Below are 9,169 nucleotides of genomic sequence, written 5' to 3'. Positions count from 1 at the left end.
GTCGGTTAGATTGATCATTCGTATTCCTTTGTTGTGACCGGAATAAATCAATCGATTATCTTTCAGTGCTATACCAAAACTATAAGAATCTAGTGAAATTGTTTTCTTGATTTGTTTCTTCTCCAGGTCTATAATGGTAATACACTTCTTCTCTGAACCACCAGATGTAACAGCCAATGCATTGTCCTCACTGATGTACACTACATCAAACGGGTTACACGGCATCTTCACTTCAAAGTCTTTTAATCCTTTCATGTCAAACACAATTACCCTACAATCATAGTAGAAAGTAAATGCCATTCTATCATCCGGCAACAAGCAACATCCGTAAGATTGCATTCCTTGAGTGTTGATAGTATTTAGTTTCGTTAACGTTATATTTTCGATGGGTCTTGATTGAACGGTCGGTACCATCATTTGAGCTTGTTTAGCCTTTTTCCTAGTCATAACTATATCGCAAGATTTAGCTTCAATACGCACATCTCCAAAACTTATGATATCGGACATGATATTCTGGATAGAGGTATTGATCTTATATGAAAGAGAAGTTTCGGTGAAAATCTTGTCTTCTTCAAGCGACTGTATGAATTTATTTTTGCTATCGAGGTCGTCCTCTATTTTTTTCATGGAAAGAAAGACTTGAAGGTCTGTTGCATGTTGCTTTATGTTCAGAATGTTTCTCTGACATTCTGCTATTTCTGTTTCCTTCCTTTCTAATGATGACAATAACTGACATATTTTGGAGTTTTCTTTTTCTTCTTCCGCATAAAGTTTTTTCATCAAATCCTCTTGTAGCTTGTCGAGATGGTCGTTGATCTTTTTTCTAGTCTTTTTTATTTCTGTTTCTATACCCTTTCTACTTTCTTTGAATTTTGTCAGATTGTCCTGTTGATTTTGGCGGATTTTCTTCAAATTTTCTGCTATTTCAACTAATGTTTCCTCTATCTCGAACATGACATTGGAGGTTTTGACATTGTTAATGACGTCATCTAATTCTACGAGATCTCGGCATTCGTTATGGCTTGACGCGATACATTTGTTGCAGCAGGGACATTCATGTTTATGGCAATACATTTGATACTTTTTATCGTGTTTACTACAGTTTTGACTAATCATTAGTACATCAGCTGGTAATTTCGTGTATTCAGTAATTGGTATCACTTTATGGTTTCTGGTTCCTTTTGACAAACTGTGATGCTCCTGGCATTCTGTACATAGTCCCTCATCACATTCTGAACACCAGATTATGGGTGGTTTGGTGATATGACGGAGTTCACAAACACCACAGGTCTCAGTAACTGTTGCCATTTCACACACACTGCAAAAAACAATAGCTGATTTAAAAGTTTAAAACAACACCTCAATGAACCCTCAACATCAAACCCAATAACTTAATTAAGTTTCCCTGTCGAAGTGCGTTGACGCAGGCACTCCGGTTTTCTACATCAATTTAAACATGTGTCTTAATATAGCCATGAATACTGAAAATGGGGTTTAATATCAATAATCAATTTGTCGGAATGATTTCAATTTATCTCATTTTACATTTCTTGATATCCAAAACAAAAATAAGTTTCAATGATTGGAGCTTGTGCAGTGACTATGAAATTATATTTAAAAATTCTGCTCAGATTTGCTTTAAATAATAAATTCAGTTTTTTAGGGTCAAGATGATTAATTTTGCGTTTTAGATTGGTAACTAAATATAACTGTTCTTGATTCAACCGAATTTAAACAAGCCAGCTATGCTTATCGATCATTTGATTGAAAGTGTAAGTTTGATAATATTAATGTATGCATTGTTCATCAATTACAAATAAATATATTGATAGAGATTCTATCACTGCATCGCGTTTGATAAAACATTTATTCACTAGCGGCAGTTAATTTTCAAATTTTACTCTCGAGAGTGGATACATATGGTTTTGCACGATATTTGTTTTTCTCATGATTTATAGACGATATGCACAAATATAATATTTCGACGTGACGTCATTATCCATGAAAAGCAAAACAACATGACGTCATAATAACATTTTGACTAACGAGGAACTGAGACAAAACAAATTACATGTTGATTAAACAAAATAATTAACAGGCCAGTAAAATATAAAAAATAAGAAAAACTTATATAATCCAATGAAAGAGGCACTCTTTTACGAATAAAATGCATATTATTAAAACAATCTGACCGAATTGGAAAGTTGGAAAATACCGAGTAATTGAACACAGGGGTCAAATTGAGTTTGCGGAAAATGAAGACAAAAGTCGTCCCTTAATTTCGGAGATGAGAATTAATTATTCAAATATCTGGAAAACATTCACAATTTTAGGACGACCATGTTTCACCCAAAAATATGTTAATTTTTTTTAAGTTTTGAATTTTTGGGTGAAAGTACGGTTTTTGAAATAACAAAAAATTTTAAATTTGTTTCCGTTTTTGGTCTCAATCAAAGTTTTGAAAAGAAAATAACAATAAACTATTTGACCAATTTACCTTGGTACAGTGCATCAAATTTCTTAATATATAGAAAATACATTGCTTTGTATCGTTTCTTTTGTTGACTAGTATTTGGTGTATTTGTACACAATAAAGATAGAGTTCTGGTTCTTGACTATTTAACAGATATAATTTGTTAAAACAATTACAAAAATAATTCTACAAAAGAATATTCTAATAAATCAAAGAGCAGATTGCTCTGAGGGATACGATTGCCATTGTTTTCATTGACACATGTATACATGTAATTGGATAATATTATTTTCAAAACTAATTCAACTGCACATGTAAAATATACGTAATCTGAATAGTTACAAAATAGCCAATTCCGGATAAAAGTATATGAAAATCATACTTAGGCCTATTGTGTTTTAGTTTTGTACTATCAATTCTAAGTTTACTTTCCTCAGCAGTCACTGAGACTCAGAGTGACAGAAGTCATTTCATTTCGTATCTTACATGTATCACATATTTTCCTACGTCAATTCTAGGAGGAACCCCATTCCTAACTCTTTAAATATTTAATTTCCTTTGGGTCAGTGATCATGACTTCTTTCCGTACACATTCCTCGGTTTAAATTGCGATCGTTTTTAATATAATACGACGTTTATCGACAGAACGAATTAGTTTTTCTCAACGTGTTGTTTTGATTCAGAATTCACGGAAGTTACATCCGGAAGGGAGACAACTCGAAACGACAATATGGAAGACTCCATTTCGCCTGAAGGGGTGTTGTAGCTACTTTTACGATGCGGACTACAATTATTTTAATTTAAATGATGCATATGATTAAAACATATGCAACAACAATAACCCTCAATAGCAGACATACATAGAAAGGATCCCATGAGTGGGGAATACAGAGCAACCATTCAATCTAATACCCCTTGAAGTCAAGAGAACTATACGCATGCGCATATGTACCTAAACAAACCCTGGAGCAAGAACGTACATTAATTAAACACCTAGATGAGTCTCTATTTCTTCATGGAAGTACATAATCAAATATCAGTTTCATAACAGTGAAACTCCACTTCAGTACTTATATGACAGAAATAGATTTATCGAAATTCACAGAACTCTCGCATTTTTATTACAACTGGGGAATTCCCTCTGACGTGTTTCTAAATTTATAAAAACACTAAATATAAATACTGCTTAATTCTGATTTTCCGTGTTGTTAAAAACACGCATATAAGTCAAGGGAAATATCAAACATGAAGATTATTAAAAGAACATTATAGGAAAGTTGTTTAAGTTCAATCCATTTGTTTGTTTTTACTTTTTAAACTAAGACAATTATAAGAATCTGATATGTTCCTTAATGTTTAGAATAAAACGGTTGACGTGAGGGCATGTCCCCTGAGCAAATCGTATCCCAAAAAATGATCATATTTACGTGATTTTGAGTTTTTTTGTGGGTTCAAACTTGGTTTAAATAAATGGGAAACTTTACCTGTGTTCTGATATTAATCAATGATATATATATATATATATATATATATAAACAAGCCTAAGTTCCATTTCTTGAACCTGCTATTTGAATGATTTCGTAAACGTGTGTATAATGTAGTTCCAATAATTGGTATAATACTAAACAGATACAAATTTCGTGTAAAAATAAAGATATTATGGACGAAAACAATAACTTGCCCTAGAATTGGGACATAACATTAATAAAGATAAATATGGATTATGTTCAAGTCCAAAACGAAAGTTAAATAAATCATTATTCACATTTCATGTATAAATTTAAGTCATTAGTTGATTAGGAAGAATTGACAAAATAAACCAACGAAATAATTTATCGTGGAAATATCATATAAGTTCTAAAAATTACCTTTTACTTTGAAATGATTCCCGTCTGGTTTACCAAGGAGGTCATTAATCATGTGACTGTTTCAGAAAATGATAAAAGCCGCGTAATTTGAATTTCAAATACATATTAACAAGTATGATAGGGTTGTATTGAAAATAAATCTTATCATTGTGGACATTTCTAATTTTGTTTCGATTTTTTTTTTTCTGCTTCTCATTTTTTTTTTTTTTTACAAGAGAAGCAAAGCGGAAACTTTGTCTGAGAAAACTGTACGCATTTTCTTTTATCTCTTGAACTAAAAAAAATTGAACGATATAATGTAAATGATCTGGCAGGAGGTTAATGTCATCAACGTTGAAATTTTCAGATAATTGGATATTCCCATTTGGGGATTATTGCCTCAGAAATTTTTATTCTTAGCAAAGTTTGCAGTTTTTAGTTCATTTAGACAAAAAAATAAATAAACAGAAACAAATATCTGTTTAACAACCTCTGCAAATAAATCCGGTCTCATTAATAAGTGACAAGAAGAAAACATGAAGAACAAGAAGCTGTTTTTAGCCTCAAGAAAGATACTATTAAAACCAAAATAAAAAAACTGGGTTTTAAAGGTTTTTCAGTGAAAATTAGTCGATTATGATTAATTGTTAAAAAGAAGATTGAGAAAAACAGGGGCGTAAATGGCAAAAATTGTAAAAATATTGGCAAATGTAGCGACATGAATTTTTAATCGTTTTTATTAGAAACATCGCTTAACGTCGTAATCATACGTCTGATTAAAAAGGGGGAACACCGTGTACAGTCCTGGAGCCGCCACTGCGTTATCAAGGTTTGATTTCTCTATGGTATGGAGATCTTATATTGTCTTATGCATGACAATTATTGTTTTTTAGCATTTTTGTGAATACATTTTTCATCATTCTCTACAAGCTTTCAAATAAAAAGAAATCCGCCAGGGTGAATATGGTCAGTTACCATACGGGAATTTAAAACAAAATTATTAGTTTTATATATATTTTTGCTAAAGTTTCGATCGATAGACGTTACTTAAAAAAAATATTAATTAATTGCTTCCGAAAAACAATACTTAGCGTTTCTTCCTATTTATAACATAATTTAGTTTTTGGAATCGATGTCCTTTTTTATGTATTTTTTAGGTAATAGCTGGTTTTGTTTAATTGAAGCGTTGGTTTTTTTTAGGTAAAGCTAGAAACCCAAATTTGTTGAAATTGAAGTTTTGAAATATCCTCTTGCGTTCATTTCTATGTGTTCTCTTTAGAAATAAACACATACCTTTATGTGCTCCTATTGGTATATTATGAAGATTGAACCATAATAGGAGTTTTGTATAGACCATCATTCCGATAACAATTAATTGGTGTTAATAACCCTATACTTGTTGGCTGGTTTGGTTTAATTTAAACGTTGTTTTTTTGCATACATAAGTGTTGGTTGATACATGCAAAAGGCAGATACTATTTATACTTCAAGAATACAGAATATACACCCTGTTTATACTCCCTGTAAGTTTTCTCGTGTTCTTAAGTTTTCATTCTGAAATTACCTCTGACTTGATGGTTGTTTTACATTCTGGTATTCTAAATTATTTTGTGTCTTAATTGCACCTTCATGACTTGGCCTTTGGTTGTGTTATCATTCGGAAAATTTATAATCATGGTAAGCTGTACACAAAGACCTATAAGATAACATATACCGCTGTATATTATAATCCCATTTCTGCTACTCGTCAAATAAGAATTGGCTTCTCTCATTGTATATACTTTCATTTAATCAGTCACATTGCTATTTAGTAAAATTGACATATCTTAAATTCTATTTAAAATAACTGTATCGGTTATTTCCATTTTATTATTTTCAATGAGCTGGGTTTTGCTTGAGGGTTTTGGTATATAATCGTGTTCTCTTTCTTTGAAGAAAGTTAAGCATGCAAATTATCTTTCTCTAAATTAAATAGATAAGAAAAAAAAGTCTGTAAAATAAAACTTTTATTGACCATTTTTTAAAAACAAGAATTTTCCAAACACATCGTGATGCCGAAATTAATCAGCATTCTTTAAATTATAGATTCGCAGGATTACCAAATGTTGATCGACTATTGTCGATAAAAGCAATGTGTCAATTAGACTTGCTGCCTCCCATGTGTCTCAGGATGTTACTTAATAAAGATCAAAATTGGAATCAGATTTCATGGTCTGTATGTGATCCGATTATGGGAAATTGTCCTATCTGAAAACGTCGTTTCCTGAAAATCGGACATTCAGGGCAACATTAGATGAATTTTAGATATGGAACAGTAATATTGAAAGGAAAGTTGATAATTGATTTAAAAACTTGGCTTAATCAAGTAAAATATCTATAGCGTTCCTTGAGAAACAAGACAGAACACCACTAACTACCCAATTGAAGCATCATCCATCTCAGTTGGTGTCTTCTGCTCCTTTGTAAACATAATCTGAAAGTAATCGGTCTGAATATGCAACATGTTGTTTACAATAGTTTCCAACATATGAGACAACTGTTTGTATTTCAATTCTATGGTTTTTTTTAGTATAAGCAGCCATGATAATCTTTTTATCAACTGGTTTGAAATTAACACAACTTATGACCATGTATATCAAGTTTAACTAATTTTGTTTCAGTTCACATTCAAAACAGCTATTTAATGAAATCTACTCTCAAGTTCAGCAACGCATATAAGAATGTAGGAATTCATGGTCTCTTATTAGTAGGTAATGTTATTCCACCTGCTAACAGTCACTATAAGCATTCTTGATACCGCATAATGTACTTTGTTTTTAGAGTTTTCAAAACAATGAACATATATCGGGTACTAGCATCATTAAGTCATGCTAAATTACTGAAATCTTCAAAATTTTAGCATTTTAGTGAAATTTTAAACGGTTTCCGTCTAAAATGAAAGTTGCCGCATTCGTGTTCGTTCATAATATTGAAATGTAAGTTGTGTTTGGTGATGATACATAATGTATATAAAGGTTGAGGATGAACACGGATGCGGCCACCTTCATTTTTGACAAAAAAACATCTGAAAAATGACGTTTTTGGCATATTTGATAGATTTTTTCATATTTAAGCTTGAATCGGAGCGTTTTTAATGACTGAATCAGTTAAAATCTTTCACATAAACTAATCAAATCAATTGAAATATACACTTTAGTATTTAAAAAGTGTCTAAAATCTTTCGTAAGATGAACTTGAAATTTGAGGCAAAAATCGGCCCTTACCGGACCTACGTCTTTATAACAATACACAAGTTTAATAATATAGATTCAATACGCACTTCTCCAAAACTTCTGATATCGGACATGATATTCTTGATATAGGTGTTGATCTTATATGAAAGAGAAGTTTGATTGAAAATCTTGTCTTCTTTAAGCGACTGTAGGGAATTATTTTTGCTATGGACGTCCTTCTCTATTTTTTTCATGGAAAGAAAGACTTGAAGGTCCGTTGCATGTTTCTTTGTGTTCACAATGTTTCTCTGGCATTCTGCTATTTCTTTTTCCTTCTTTTCTAATGATGACAATAACTGACAAATTTTGGAGTTTTCTTTTTCTTCTTCCGCATAGAGTTTTTTCATTAAATCCTCCTGTAGCGTATCCAGATGGTTGTTGATTTGTATTCTTTTCTTCTTTATTTCGATTTCTATTTCCTTTCTATTTTTCGTCAATGTCGTTAGATTGTCCTGCTGTTGTTGACGAATTTTCTTTGAATTGTTTTCTATTTCAACTAGTGTTTCCTCTATTTCTAACATGGCATTGTAAGTTTTGAAATTGTGAGAGACGTCATCTAATTCGACGAAATCTCGGCATTCATTATGACTCTCTGCTTTACATTTGTTGCAGCAAGGACATTCATGTTTCTGGCAATACATGTGATACTTTTTATCGTGTTTGCTACAGTACTGAGTACTTTTCAGTACATCAGCTGGTAGTTTCTAGTATTCGACAATAGGTATCACACTATGGCTTCTCGATGCGTTAGACAAACTATGATGTTCCTGGCATTCTGTACAGAGTCCCTCGTCACATTCTGTACACAAGACTATGGGTGGTTTGGTGATGTGTCTGAGGTCACAAACACTACAGCTTTGAGATGATGTCGCCATTAAACACAGACTACAAAATAACGTGCAATAATAAAGGATATGTCTAAACAATAGTTGTTTTAAAGTTTAAAAAAATTATCCACATCAGCCACCAGAATAAAATTTGTACATTGTAAGCTTAATTTTGTGATTTAGTTTTCCTGTCGAATGTCATTGATTTTTTATAGGAAATCCTGCTTCCTTCACCAATAAAACTAGCCTCCACGATTTCATCAAGAGTGCTGTAAGTGGCGTTAAAAATCAATAATCAAGCGATCAAAAGCATGTTCATGTACTCAAAAATTGAAATTGTTTTAAATTTAAATGACTGCAGCTTCTGTTTAAATTAATAACACTAAGCATTTCACCTTTTTTTTATAAAAGATAGTGGATCATTGAGACGTATCTGAAGAAATGCAGTTTCGATTGCTATGAATATGTAGTTAATTATCTTGGGATTCATATTGTGCACTTTTATTTACAGGTGCAAATAAATGGTTTTACAATCTGTCGATACCAATTTCTAAGCAATGCACAAGGTCATATTTTTCCCTGACTGTTGATGACGTCTTTAAACTAAACCCACGGGATGTTGGATGTGTACTTATTGATAATTTAGTCTAAGATGCATATTTTTTATTAGTTGTTATTGAAATAGCTGTCAGTAACTTGCAAGTACACTGAGAAGTGGATTTAGTGTCTTTTATTGTGGGGGATGTATAA

The sequence above is a fragment of the Mytilus galloprovincialis genome, chromosome 7 (genome assembly GCF_965363235.1).
Source record: "Mytilus galloprovincialis chromosome 7, xbMytGall1.hap1.1, whole genome shotgun sequence".
NCBI lineage: Eukaryota > Metazoa > Mollusca > Bivalvia > Mytilida > Mytilidae > Mytilus > Mytilus galloprovincialis.
The sequence above is the reverse complement of the archived record's forward strand: the minus strand, read 5'-3'. Positions refer to the sequence as shown.